The sequence below is a fragment of the Symphalangus syndactylus genome, chromosome 2, assembly GCF_028878055.3.
Source record: "Symphalangus syndactylus isolate Jambi chromosome 2, NHGRI_mSymSyn1-v2.1_pri, whole genome shotgun sequence".
NCBI classification, from domain to species: Eukaryota; Metazoa; Chordata; class Mammalia; order Primates; family Hylobatidae; genus Symphalangus; species Symphalangus syndactylus.
The window spans coordinates 82,938,757-82,952,296 of NC_072424.2; the positions used below are offsets into that span (position 1 = coordinate 82,938,757).

At 40.3% G+C, this 13,540-nt stretch overlaps 1 protein-coding gene and 1 long non-coding RNA gene across 3 annotated transcripts in view; one reads left to right on the forward strand and one right to left on the reverse strand.

Moving 5' to 3' along the window:
- The window catches only part of BVES (blood vessel epicardial substance), a 39,786-nt gene extending 39,297 nt beyond the window's left edge, over positions 1-489 (reverse strand). Inside the window, exon 1 of the mRNA XM_055260152.2 lies at positions 256-489. The gene's annotated coding sequence lies outside the window, so the exon portion shown is untranslated. The remainder of the gene's footprint in view (positions 1-255) is intronic.
- Positions 490-691: 202 nt separating this feature from the next.
- LOC129471526 (uncharacterized) overlaps positions 692-13,540 on the forward strand; it is a 46,168-nt gene continuing 33,319 nt past the window's right edge. The window contains exons 1-3 of one of the 2 annotated variants that reach the window (XR_008653623.2): positions 692-874; positions 1,063-1,219; positions 10,650-10,754. This is a non-coding gene — a long non-coding RNA (uncharacterized lncRNA). The remainder of the gene's footprint in view (positions 875-1,062; positions 1,220-10,649; positions 10,755-13,540) is intronic. The other variant, XR_008653622.2, reaches the window with a different exon arrangement.

The window sequence follows — 13,540 nt, forward strand, 5'->3', positions numbered from 1 at the left end:
CGCCCAGACCCGGGGAGAAGGGCCGCCTCCAAGGGCCAGGAGCCCCTCGAGGGCGCGGCCAGCGAGGAGGGACAGAGGGCGGCGCCCCCGGCTGCCCAGGCGCGGAGAACAAGCAGCCGCCGCCGAGGCCGACAAAGTTGCTCCCCGAGCAGCTGAGATCCAACTTTCGCTTCTCGATTTAGCCAGCGGAGCGCGAGGCCGCACACAGCCCGGCGCGGAGGGACAGCCGGCGGCAGCTGCGCCTCCCATCCTTACCTGGCTGGTCCCTGGCGGGGAGCCTGGGCAGCGCCGGCCAAAGTTCGGAGCGGCAGCTTCGGGGCGCGGGACGCGGTGGACACGGGCTCAGCTGCTCGACGGGAGCCCGCCGCGCGCTCCTCGGCTGGTCGGCGGGTCCGGAAGCTCCGCTGCCCGGGCCGGGTCCCCAAGCCCGCAGCCGCTTTGACTAAAATAGGCATCGCGACGGCGGCGGCGGCAGGCGGCGGCGGCCAGGGCTGGGGCCGCACCGCGCACGCGCACGCGCCCGCCGCCCCGCGCCCCCCGGCGGGCGAAGCACTGCGCCGCGACCAGGACTGCCCGCCCCGCTCCCGCGACTCCGCGGCGGGTCTGCACACCCGAGGACTCAGTATGAAACGCCCGCTTATGTATTTTCTTGTTCCCTCGCTACAAGATTCTATCCTTGTTTGGGCATGGGGTGGGGGGCGGCAGTTTAGTTTCGTGGGACCGGCGGCATTCGTCGTTCCTCCCCACGGGGATAATTCGAGAAGTGCGGTACGGGTAGGGAGAGAAATCAGGAGAGAAAATGAGAAAGAGAAGCCTCGTTTCCCCTCAAAGTTGGACGACCCACTCGCATATCTCCTTTTTGGGAGATTCGCTGGTAACTCAGCACAAACAGGGAATAGACCGGAGAGCGCACGAGTTCCCGTCCGAGTCTGGCGGGGGAGGCTGAACGTTTGGGCCACACGGGTGTAGGACGCGGGGGTCAGGCCTCCTGCTGTGGAAGAAGAGGGGGAAGAGGCCGCGCGGGAGGGACTTCTGACACGTGCCACTGTTTTTGTTTTCAAGGAGGTGTACTTAACCGAAACTAGCAATCCCAGGCGGTAGAAGGCCCTCCATCGTAGGCAAAGCACCACCTGAATGTAGATTTGGGGCCATACGTTGGAAAATAAGACATGAGAGTATGCTCCAATCAATTTTAGTGTTTACTGGACAACTATTTTGGGTAAGAAAAGCAGGGGAAGTTAACGAAGAATTGGCCTTGGTGGGGAGGTGTCTTGTAGGACAATAGAGGAAGGTTAGATGGGTACCCAGTTTCCACCAAAAGTGTCCCATTATGGGCTAAAATTGGCACCAGTTATTAGAGTATGAGATCGTTCGTGCATGTGAAATGTGATCTCAGTATAAAAAAGACCACCACCGATTGTGTGAAGGTACATTATAAAGAGTACCTGGAGGTGCACACTGGTCAAGCCTCTACTTGAAGAGATGGTACAGCCTGGTATGAAAGAGCATGGGCCTTGATGTCACACAAGCCGGGGTTGAATCCTCCCTCTCCTACCAGTTTACTGTGTGACCTTGGAGAAGTTACCTAGCCCTTCCGTTCCTCAGTTTCCTTTTTGGAACATGAGGATGATGATGATGATGAGGAGGATGAGGATGATGATAATTATGATAATTGTACCTGCACTTCATAGTATTGTTTTGAGGACTAAATGGTGTAATTATATATAAAGGTCTTAAAATGGTGTTTGGGACATAAGTGCTATGTATATATATTATATTTATAAAACTCCTTTTCTAATATGTCTGAACTTTCCTATAACCATAAAAGATTACTTTTTGAGATTACTTCTTTAGAGTCTGTTTCTTTCTAGATGCTCTGCCAGCCTGTTTTTTTTTTGTTTGTTTGTTTTTTGAGACAGTGTTTCGCTCTTGTTGCCCAAGCTGGAGTGTAATGGCGCGATCTGGGCGCACTGCAACTTCCACCCCCCAGGTTCAAGCGATTCTCCTGCCTCAGCCTCCCCAGTAGCTGGGATTACAGGTGCGCACACGCCCCTGCCAGCCGTTTTGATAGCTACCGCTAAATACATTTTAAGGCGTGGGTATAATACTATGTGTGCATAAAGACTTAACTACACAGATATTCACTGGAGGGTGAGTTATAATAATGAATATTGGAAATAGCCTAAATTCTAACTACAGGGGACTAAGTAAATTATAGAACATCCAGTCTTGTTTATGAAAGAGCATGGGCCTTGATGTCACACAAGCTGGGTTTGAATCCTCCCTCTCCTACCAGTTTAAGCAGCCATTAAACATAAAAAACATAGAAACAGACTCTATGTTTAAGCAACCATTACAAATAATTTCTAGAAAGATATTATAGACATCATCATAATGTCTACTAATTATATAAAGCAAACTATGCCCCAAAACCCCAGCCCACTGCCTGTTTTTGTACACCCATTTTTACATTTTTTATGGTTGAAAAAAATCAGAAGAAGAATATTTCTTCTTTTATATGTAATAGAAAATATTTCTTCTTTTATATAAGAACATTGTATAAATTCAAATTCAGTGTCCATAAAGTTTTATTGGAACCCGGTCACGTTCATTTTTATGGCTGCTTTCATGCTGCCAACGCAGCTTTGATTAGTTACAACAGAAACCTTATGGCCCACAAAGCCTAAAATGTTTACTCTATGGCTCTACAGAAGAAGCTTACTGGCGCCTCACATAGAGTATACTTTGTGTCAGGCAGTGTTATCAGTAACCTAGATATATTGTCACCTATTACACACCCACTCCTTACCTTCAGGATAGGATACCTGTAAGGCATGTAGATCATATAAAGATTGAACATTTTTATGAAAAGAGCACTGAATTAGTTTTCATAAGATTTGAGTTCTAGCCTTTGACAGAGTCTGTGTTTTCTTTGAGTCTGTGTTCTATAGAAAGTGAAGACTGGAAAAAACCCAGTCCTCTCACTATAACCCATCTAGGATTGAAAGCGTTATTTATAATGAGTATCTTACTGTATTTTAATTTCTTATCCCGGATGTATGAATAGTAGCTTTATAAAATTCAAAGCAAGAATTCTAGACACAGAACCCAGGATATGGGAATGCCTTAAGCTCCCTGGTCTCCTCCTGCTGGCCACAGAAAGGTCAGATTGAAAGCTTCCGAGCGCTATTTTGAAAATTAATATGAAGCAAGGAGCTAATTTGCACATACGTGTAGAATGAAAAGGGTAAGAAGCATAAATAACAAAATACAAGGCAGTCTGTCTCCTCTGTAAAAACTCTGGCTGGCGTTAGATTGACGTAATTATTTTTACCTTTATTTCTCTATAGGCATCCTAGTCTACTTTTACCAGTTAGATAAAACCTTAATGAGACTTCAAAGTTCAGATAGAATAAGTTTTGTGAAAATAAAACAAGATCTGAGGGAGTCACTTGTTTTAAAAATACTCATATATTGGGAGGCCAAAGTGGGCGGATCACCTAAGGTCAGGAGTTCTAGCCAACATGGTGAAACTCTATTTCTACTAAAAATACAAAAATTAGCCCGGTATGGTGGTGCATGCCTGTAATCCAGCTACTCTGGAGGCTGAGGGACAGGAATAGCTTGAACCTGGGAGGCAGAGGTTGCGATCAGCCAAGATCACACCACTGCACTCCAGCCTGGGCAATAGAGTGAGACTCTGTCTAAAACAAAAAACAAAAAAACAAGTACTCACATAACAATAAGTAGCATTATCTTCCTTATCTATAAATCTGCCCATGATATACATCAGTGTAGACTTTACTTCAACTGTTATTACTAATTGCATGGAGACTACAGCTGCTTCTGATACGTTCTCATAGCAGACAGTTCTGGTCACGACTGGTTTCTGAACCCACATTCCTCTCATTAATTGTTGCATTAACTTTTTCACTGACCAGTTTGACAACCAACCTCACTGATTGTTTTTACATTTCTTTTGATTTTTAAAAAATTAATGGACTCTTTTAAAGAGCAGTTTAAGTTTACAGATGACTGAGCAGATAGTTTCCCTCATTATTAACACCTTGCATTTGTGTGGTATGTCACAAAGGGACAACTCAAATTGATCCATCATTATTAACAAAGGTCTGTAGTTTATGGTTCACTCTTCATGTTGTAGATTCTGCAGGTTTTGCCAAATGTATAATGTCGTGTATCCACCATTACAGTATCATACAGAACAATCTCAATCTACTGTGTTCCAGTTCTTCATCCCTCTGTCTATCCTCCTCCCACACCCCTGGCAACCACTGATCTTTTTACTGTCTTCACAGTTTTGCCTTTTCCAAAATATCCTATTGTTGGCATTATATGATGTATTGCCTTTTCAAATTGGCTTCTTTCACTAAGCAGTATGCATTTAAGTTTCTTCCATGCCTTTTATTTTTTTAATGTGATATATGTCTATATTGTGAAATGATTACCACCATCAAATTAGTTGACACATCCATCACCTCAGATAGTTACCATTTTTATGTGTATAGTGAGAATATGTAAGATCTACTCTCTTAGCAAATTCAGTTATAAAATACAATATGGCTAACTAGAGTCACTACTCCATACATTGGATCCCCAGAGCTTATTCATATTATAACTGGAAGTTTGTACCCTTTGACTACCTTCTCCCCAGTTTCCCCACCCTTCAGCCCCTGGTAACTGTATTCTCTGTTTCTATGAGTTCAACTTTTTTAGCTTCCATGCATAAGTGAGATCATACAACATTTGTCTATCTCTTTCTGACTTATTTCACTTAGTGTAAGCCCTCCATTTTTATTCATGTTACAAATGAAAGAATTTCCTTCTTTTGTGGCTGGATAATATTTCATTGTGTACATATGCCACATTTTCTTTATCCATTCTTTCCTCAGTGGACACTTACATTGTTTCCCTGTCTTAGCTGTTGTTAATATTGCTGCAGTGAACATGGGAGTGCAGACATCTCTTTGAGATACTGATTTTATTTCCTTCAATGTATGCCTAGAAGTGGGCTTGCTGGATCATATGGTAATTATATTTTTAATTTTTCAAGGAACCTCCATACCGTTTTCCATAATGGCTATACCAGCGTACACTCTCACCAACAATGCACAGGGGCTCCCTTTTCTTCACATTCTGGCCAATACTTGTTATCTCTTGTCTTTTTGAGAGTAGCCATTCTAACAGGTGTGAGGTGATTATCTCATTATAGTTTTGATTTGCATTTCCTTGATGACAGTAATGGTGAACACCTTTTCGTATATTTGTTAGCCATTTGTATGTCTTTGGAAAAATGTCTATTGAGGTCCTTCACCTATTATTTATTTATTTGTTGCTATTGAGTTATATGAGTTTCTTACATATTTTGGATATTAACCCCTTATCAGAGATATGGTTTGCAAATATTTTCTCCCATTCCATAAGTTGCCTTTTCATTTTGTTGATTGTTTCCTTTGCTGTGCAGAAGCCTTTAAGTTTGATGGAATCCCACTTGTTTGTTTTTGCTTTTGGTATCATATCCAAAAAGTCATGGCCAAGACTAATGTCAAGAATACTTTTTCTTACATTCTCTTCTAGTAGTTTTATGGTTTCATTTAAGTCGTTAATCCATTTGGAGTTAATTTTTGTGAATGGTATAAGATAAGGGTCCGATAATCAGTCTTCCCAAAACAATTTATTAAAGGTACTATCTTTCCCCTATTGTATATTTTTGGTGCTGTCGTCAAAAATTACTTGATTATAAACACATGGACTCATTTCTGGGCTATTCTGTTTCACTGGTCTATACGTGTGATTTTATGCTGGTACCATTGTTCTGATTACTGCAGGTTTGCAATACAGCATGAAATCAGGAAATGTGATGCCCCTAGCTTTGTTCTTCTTTCTCAAGATTGCTTTGGCTATTTGGGGTTTTTATTTTGTTTTGTTTTGTTTGTTTTTTTCTTTTGAGATGGAGTCTCGCTCTGTTGGCTAGGCTGGAGTGCAATGGTGCAGTCTCCGCTCACTGCAAACTCTGCCTCCAGAGTTGAAGTGATTCTCCTGCCCTAGCCTCCCAAGTAGCTGGGATTACAGGTGCCCACCACCATGCCTGGCTAAGTTTTGTATTTTTAGTAGAGACATGGTTTCCCCACGTTGGCCAGGCTGGTCTCGACCTCCTGACCACAAGTGATCCACACACCTCAGCCTCCCAAAGTGCTAGGAGGGATTACAGGCATGAGCCACAGCACCTGGCCTATTTGGGGCCTTTTGTAGTTCCATGCAAATTTTAGGATTTTTTTCTGTTTTTGTGAAAAATGCCATTGGAATTTTGATAGAAAATGCATTGAGTTTATAGATTACTCTTGGTAGTATAGACATTTTAACAATATTAATTCTTCCAAATCATGAACGTAGGACATATTTTCATTTATTTGTGTCTTCTTCAATTTATTTCGTCAATGTTTTATACTTTTAGTGTATAGGTCTTTCATGTTCTTGGTTAAATGAATTGCTAAATGTTTTATTGTTTTGATGCTGTTGTAATGAGATTGCTACTTCATTTCAGATAGGTTGTTTTTCATATACAGAAATACAACTGATTTTCACATGTTAATATTATATCCTTTAATTTTACTGAATGTACTTATTAGTTATAATAATTTTTGGTGGAGTATACAGAGTTTTTATATATAAGATCATGTCTTCTGCAAGCATACAATTTTACTTCTTCCTATCTGATTTGGAAGCCTTTTATTTCTTTTTCTGCCCCAGTGAGGACTTTCAGTACTGTCTTAAATAGAAGACAAGATACTCTTGTCTTGTTCCTGACTTCAGTGTTTCCTTTTTCTTTTTCTTTGTGTTTTTGAGACGAGGTCTTTGCTGTATTGCCCAGTCTAGTATGCAGTGGCATGATCATAGCTCACTGTAGCTTTGAACTCTGGGCTCAAGTAATCCTCTTCTCTCAGCCTCCTGAGTAACTGCAACTATAGCTGTGTGCTGCCACACCCCGCTAATTTTTACATTTTTTTTAGAGACAGGTCTCACTGCTCACTGTGTTGGCCAGGCTGGTCTCAAACTCCTGGCCTCAAGTGATCTTCCCACATCGGCTTCCCAAAGTGTTGGAATTACAGGCATGAGCCACTGTGCCCAGTCAGCTTTCAGCCTTCACCATTGAGTATGATTTTAGCTGTGGTCTTGTGATATATGGCCTTTATTGTGTTGAGGAACATTCCTTTTGAGAGTTTTTATCATGAAAGGATGTTAAATTTTGTAAAATGTTTTTCTGCAGTTACTGAGATGATCATCATATGGTGTTTGTATTTCATTCTGTCGGTGTGGTGTATCATATTTATTTATTTGTATACATTGAACTATCCTTGCATCCCAGGGATAAATCCCCCTTGATCATGGTGTATGATATCTTTAATGTGTTGTTGAATTCAGTTTGCTAGTATTTTATTGAGGATTTTTGCATCTATATTAATCCAGGATATTGGCCTGTAATTTTCTTTTTTTGTGGTGTCCTTATCTGGCTTTGGTATGAGGATAATTCTGGACCCATAAAACGTGTTTGGAAGTGTTCCGTCCCCTTCCGCTTTCTGGAAGAGTTTGAGAAAGACTGACGTTAAATTAAAAGTTAAAGATTGAAGCTTTAAATATTTGGTAGAACTCACCAGTGAAGCCATTTGGTCCTTTACTTTTCTCGTTGAGTCTTTTTATTACTGTTCATTCTCCTCACCATTGTTGGTCTGTTCAGATTTTCTATTACTTGTGATTTAGTTTTCGTAGGTTGTCTGTTTCTAGTTGTTTATTTATTTCTTTTAGGTTACCCAATTTGTGGCCATATAATTGTTCATAGTAGTGTCTTATGATCTTTTCTGTTTCTGTGGTATCAGTTGTAACCTTCATGTCTTTTTGAGTCTTAATAGCCCATATCTTTTTATTACTGGATGTACCACAGTTCATTTATCCACTTACCATTTTAAGGACATCTTGGTTTCTTCCAGTTTTGGCAAATTATGTCTAAACATATGTAAACATTTGTGTGGAGTTTTTTGTGTGCACATATTTTCGACTCATTTGGGTAAATACCTAGGATCATATGGTAAGACTATGTTTAGGTTTGTAAGAAAACTTCCAAACTGTCTTCCAAAGTGGCTGCACCATTTTGCAATCCACTAGCAATGAATGACAGTTCCTGTTGCTTCATATCTGTACTAACATTTAATACTATCATTTTTTTATAGGGTTGGGTGGGGAGTTCTAGCCATTCTAATAGGTGTGTTTTTTACTTTATAAATTGATTCAATTACTTAGTTTGTTCAAAATAACCAAACAGGTTATGCACTCAACAGGTCTATATTTTTGTTAGATAGAAAACTGGAAACAACATCTCAAAACAAAGGGCCTTAACTTTCGTATTATTGTTTTGCAAGTCCCACCATCTAAAAAATGCAGTGTCCAAATACTGTTAATGTTAAATTCAGGGAGAAGCTCCCTAAAGAAGTCATGTAACAATTTAATCATTGGACAATAAACTTTCACCAAAAGGCTTCACAGCTCCTAAAAGAAATGACACACAGGCTGGGCGTGGTGGCTCATGCCTGTGACCCCAGCACTTTAGGAGGCTGAGGTAGGCTGTTTGCTTGAGCCCAAAAGTTTGAGACCAGCTTGGGTAACATGGCAAAACTCTATCTCTACAAATGGGCCATCATGGCGACTTGGCACCTGTAGTCTCAGCTACTCGGGAAGCTGAGGTGGGAGGATCCCTTGAGCCTGGGAGGACGAGGCTGTAGTGAGCTGTGATCACATAACTGCACTCCAGCAAGGGCGACAGAGCAAGACCCTGTCTCAAAAAGCAAGCAAATAAACAAACAAAACAAAATTAAAAAAAACACACACACCACCGGGTGTGGTGGCTCACACCTGTAATCTCAGGACTTTGGGAGGCCGAGGTGGGTGGATCACGAGGTCAAGAGATTGAGACCATCCTGGCCAACATGGTGAAACCCTGTCTCTACTAAAAATACAAAATTAGTTGGGCATGGGGGCATATGCCTGTAGTCCCAGCTACTCGGGAGGCCGAGGCAGGAGAATTGCTTGAAACTGGGAGGTGGAGGTTGCAGTGAGCTGAGATCGTGCCACTGTACTCCAGCCTGGCGACAGAGCGAGACTCGGTCTAAAAAAAAACAAAAACAAAAACAAAACAAAAAACCACACACACAACACCAAAATTTTAAAAAGTGACCCCGAAATTTAAGAAGATAGAGAATTATGAAGGCAGTTCAAAGAGTGGTAGCTTTGGAATTAGCAGCTGGATTTGAATAATGGTTTTACATTTAATAGGCTGTATGTGTATTCAGATAATTATCTCTTCTGAGCCTCAGTTTACTTGTCTATAAAACTGGGAAAATAACTCATAGTTACCAAGATGATTTTGACTTTTAAAGATTATGTTTTTTAAAATGCCTAGCATCTAGTTCTTGGTAGCATAATTGCATATCTCTTGTATGCCCCAATAGTGCCCTGCACATGGTTCACAATTCATAAAAATTATTTGAATTCTAGTTTAATTGTTTAATGGAAATGAATTTGAATCATTAAAATTCCCTAGTCTGAAGAAATAGTTGAACTATCCCTATGAACACATGAAGTAGCTAAAATGTAGTTTCATTTTTCTATATATTTGCCTGTTTTAAATAGATGGAATACAGAATACACAAGGTATTTTAAATGAAACTTGCTTATACATTATAAGAATTTGATGCATGCTAAAATTTCCAGTAGTTTGGGACTTCCCTGGAATAGCTAGCAGATCACGAGGTCAGGAGAACGAGACCATACTGGCTAACACTGTGAAACCCCATCTCTACTAAAAATACAAAAAATTAGTGGGGCGTGATGGCGGGCTCCTGTAGTCCCAGCTGCTTGGGAGGCTGAGGCAGGAGAATGGTGTGAACCCGAGAGGCGGAGCTTGCAGTGAGCTGAGATCGTGCCACTGCATTTCAGCCTGGGCAACAGAACGAGACTCCATCTCAAAAAAAAAAAAAAAAAAAAAAGATATTGGCTTCAAAAGCAAACTCATGAAATATGCAACAGTCTAGATTGTATAAACCAGGCAGTTGGCAGAGCTAAGTTACAGTAATTCACCATCTTGGGGTTGGCAGAAATGTGCATACAGTAACTATATTGTCAAAAACCAGAGGCCTGATCTTCTCTCTGTTTATTCTTTTTCACATAGCTTTTCTTCTAAAACAGATGAATTATGTTTGTTAATATTTGTTTTAAATATTAATAGTAACAAACAAAGGCCACAGATGAACCATTTCATAGGGTTTCCTAATCCTTTTGGAAATTATTTCAAAGAGAAGGAAATTATTGTAAGTAAGCAGGCATAACAAAATCGTGTTTTAAATAAAAAAGGTAAGTATGAAAAGAGGATCAGAGAAGTGACCCTGAATTCCACTGAATTCTCTAAGAAGCTTCAACCTGTAACCAGAAGGATTCAATCTCTGGGCCACATTGGATCCTCAAAACAAAACTGGATCAGGGGCCTAGGCAGATACCCCAAGAAGGGCAGATTCACATGTCTGGCGCCAGCTATGGTGACAGCCTCTCTTGTCTTTTGTTCTTTCCCTGTTGGGAACTTCTAGGAATTTACAGACCTATAAAGCCCATCTATAAATCTCAAGCATGTCCACTTTCAGAGAAGAGAAATGCCAACAACCATTTAGTCTCTGAGGACAACGCTTTTAAAGGTACTATTTTATTTAGTGTGTAAACAACTTCTTTATATGAGGTATTTAGTGGTTAGAAAGGAAAACTTGTTAATGGTAGAAGAATAACTTTTGGCAATTTTTAATAGTATGTAATTTAGTGGTATAGATAAGATTTTGATTGATTGAAAGTGAAGCTATATACTGGGCACAGTGGCTCACACCTGTAATCCCAGCACTTTGAGAGGCCAAGGCGGGTGGATCACCTGAGGTCAGGAATTCAAGACCAGCCTGGCCAACATAGTGAAACCCAGTCTCTACTAAAAATACAAAAATTAGCCAGGTGTGGTGGCAGACGCCTACAATCCTAGCTACTCAGGAGGCTGAGGCAGAAGAATTGCTGAACCCAGGAGGCAGAGGTTGCAGTGAGCTGAGATCTTACCACTGCACTCCAGCCTGGGTGACAAAGCGAGACTGTCTCAAAAAAAAGTGAAGCCATGTAAGGACTTTTAATCTATATCTGGTGAAAGCAGAATTTTCAATTATCATAGAGTTTCTACTATGTGACATAGAGTTCTGTATCATTCTTTTATACAATTAATCCTCCAAAAAGGCTGGTTTGGGAGGCAAATGTGAGGCCTGATAATAGCCAGCCAAGTAATTTGACATAAGGCTAGAAACAAAAACCCAAAGCAGCACATCATAAAGATGGAATAATAAAATAAAGTTGGGAATAATGACACTGCCATCCGGCGTTAATTGATGTGCAAAAGCACTCAGTTCCCAGGAGAAAAGAATTATTTAAATGCAAATTTGTATTATTAGTACTACTTAAATTGTTGTAATAAATTCATGAAAATAAGACACCTCTCTAGTTTAATACATATATAAAACCTAATAAAATATTTATGAGCCACATCCAGCAGTTTTACCATTTTGCATAAAAAATTGGTAAACATGATGAAATATTTCTCTAGTCCAAGATCAAACATATTAGATATAATTTAGAACCACACAAAGTGATTGCAAATGCTATTTAGTTTGAAAACTATAGGGCACCCTCACACATTCCCATGAAAGAACAAAAAGATCATGCTTTGAAAAAGAGATTTTAGAGCCATTGAATCTCTTTTTAGAGTACGGGAAGAATAGAAATACTTTGGACAGAGCAGTTTCTGACAGAAGATGATTTGGGTTTATACGAGATATACAGAACTGTTATGCAGTTTTACTGCATGCCACAACATAGGATTTCTTAATATCTTTTACATCAGCCACACTAAGTCATCTGAGTAGAAGTGTATGAATATATTATAAGCTTAGAAAATGGCATCTAAAAGCAATAGAGCACTACAGTGTGAATCAGGAAATTTTTCACGTTTTGAAGGTTTCAAATGACTTGGTTTAATAAATAAATAAAACTTGTAATACCTAGGTACTGGTACCACAACAGAGACATAGATCAATGGAACAGAACAGAGCCCTCAGAAATGATGCCGCATATCTACAACTACCTGATCTTTGACAAACCTGACAAAAACAAGAAATGGGGAAAAGATTCCCTATTTAATAAATGGCGCTGGGAAAACTGGCTAGCCATATGTAGAAAGCTGAAACTGGATCCCTTCCTTACACCTCATACAAAAATTAATTCAAGATGGATTAAAGACTTAAATGTTAGACCTAAAACCATTAAAATCCTACAAGAAAACCTAGGCAATACCATTCAGGACATAGGCATGGGCAAGGACTTCATGTCTAAAACACCAAAAGCAATGGCAACAAAAGCCAAAATTGACAAATGGGATCTCATTAAACTAAAGAGCTTCTGCACAGCAAAAGAAACTACCATCACAGTGAACAGGCAACCTACAGAATGGGAGAAAATGTTTGCAACCTACTCATCTGACAAAGGGCTAATATCCAGAATCTACAATCAACTCAAACAAATTTACAAGAAAAAAACAAACAACCCCATCAAAAAGTGGGCAAAGGACATGAACAGACACTTCTCAAAAGAAGACATTTATGCAGCCAAAAAACACATGAAAAAATGCTCATCATCACTGGCCATCAGAGAAATGCAAATCAAAACCACAGTGAGATACCATCTCACACCAGTTAGAATGGCCATCATTAAAAAGTCAGGAAACAACAGGTGCTGGAGAGGATGTGGAGAAATAGGAACACTTTTACACTGTTGGTGGGACTGTAAACTAGTTCAACCATTGTGGAAGTCAGTGTGGCGATTCCTCAGGGATCTAGAACTAGAAATACCATTTGACCCAGCCATCCCATTACTGGGTATATACCCAAAGGACTATAAATCGTGCTGCTATAAAGACACATGCACACGTATGTTTATTGCAGCACTATTCACAATAGCAAAGACTTGGAACCAACCCAAATGTCCAACAACGATAGACTGGATTAAGAAAATGTGGCACATATACACCATGGAATACTATGCAGCCATAAAAAATGATGAGTTCGTGTCCTTTGTGGGGACATGGATGAAACTGGAAAACATCATTCTCAGTAAACTATCGCAAGGACAAAAAACCAAACACCGCATGTTCTCACTCATAGGTGGGAATTGAACAATGAGAACTCATGGACACAGGAAGGGGAACATCACACTCCGGGGACTGTTGTGGGGTGGGGGGAGGGGGGAGGGACAGCATTAGGAGATATACCTAATGCTAAATGACGAGTTAATGGGTGCAGCAAAACAACATGGCACATGGATACATATGTAACAAACCTGCACATTGTGCACATGTACCCTAAAACCTGAAGTATAATAATAAAAAATAAATAAATAAATT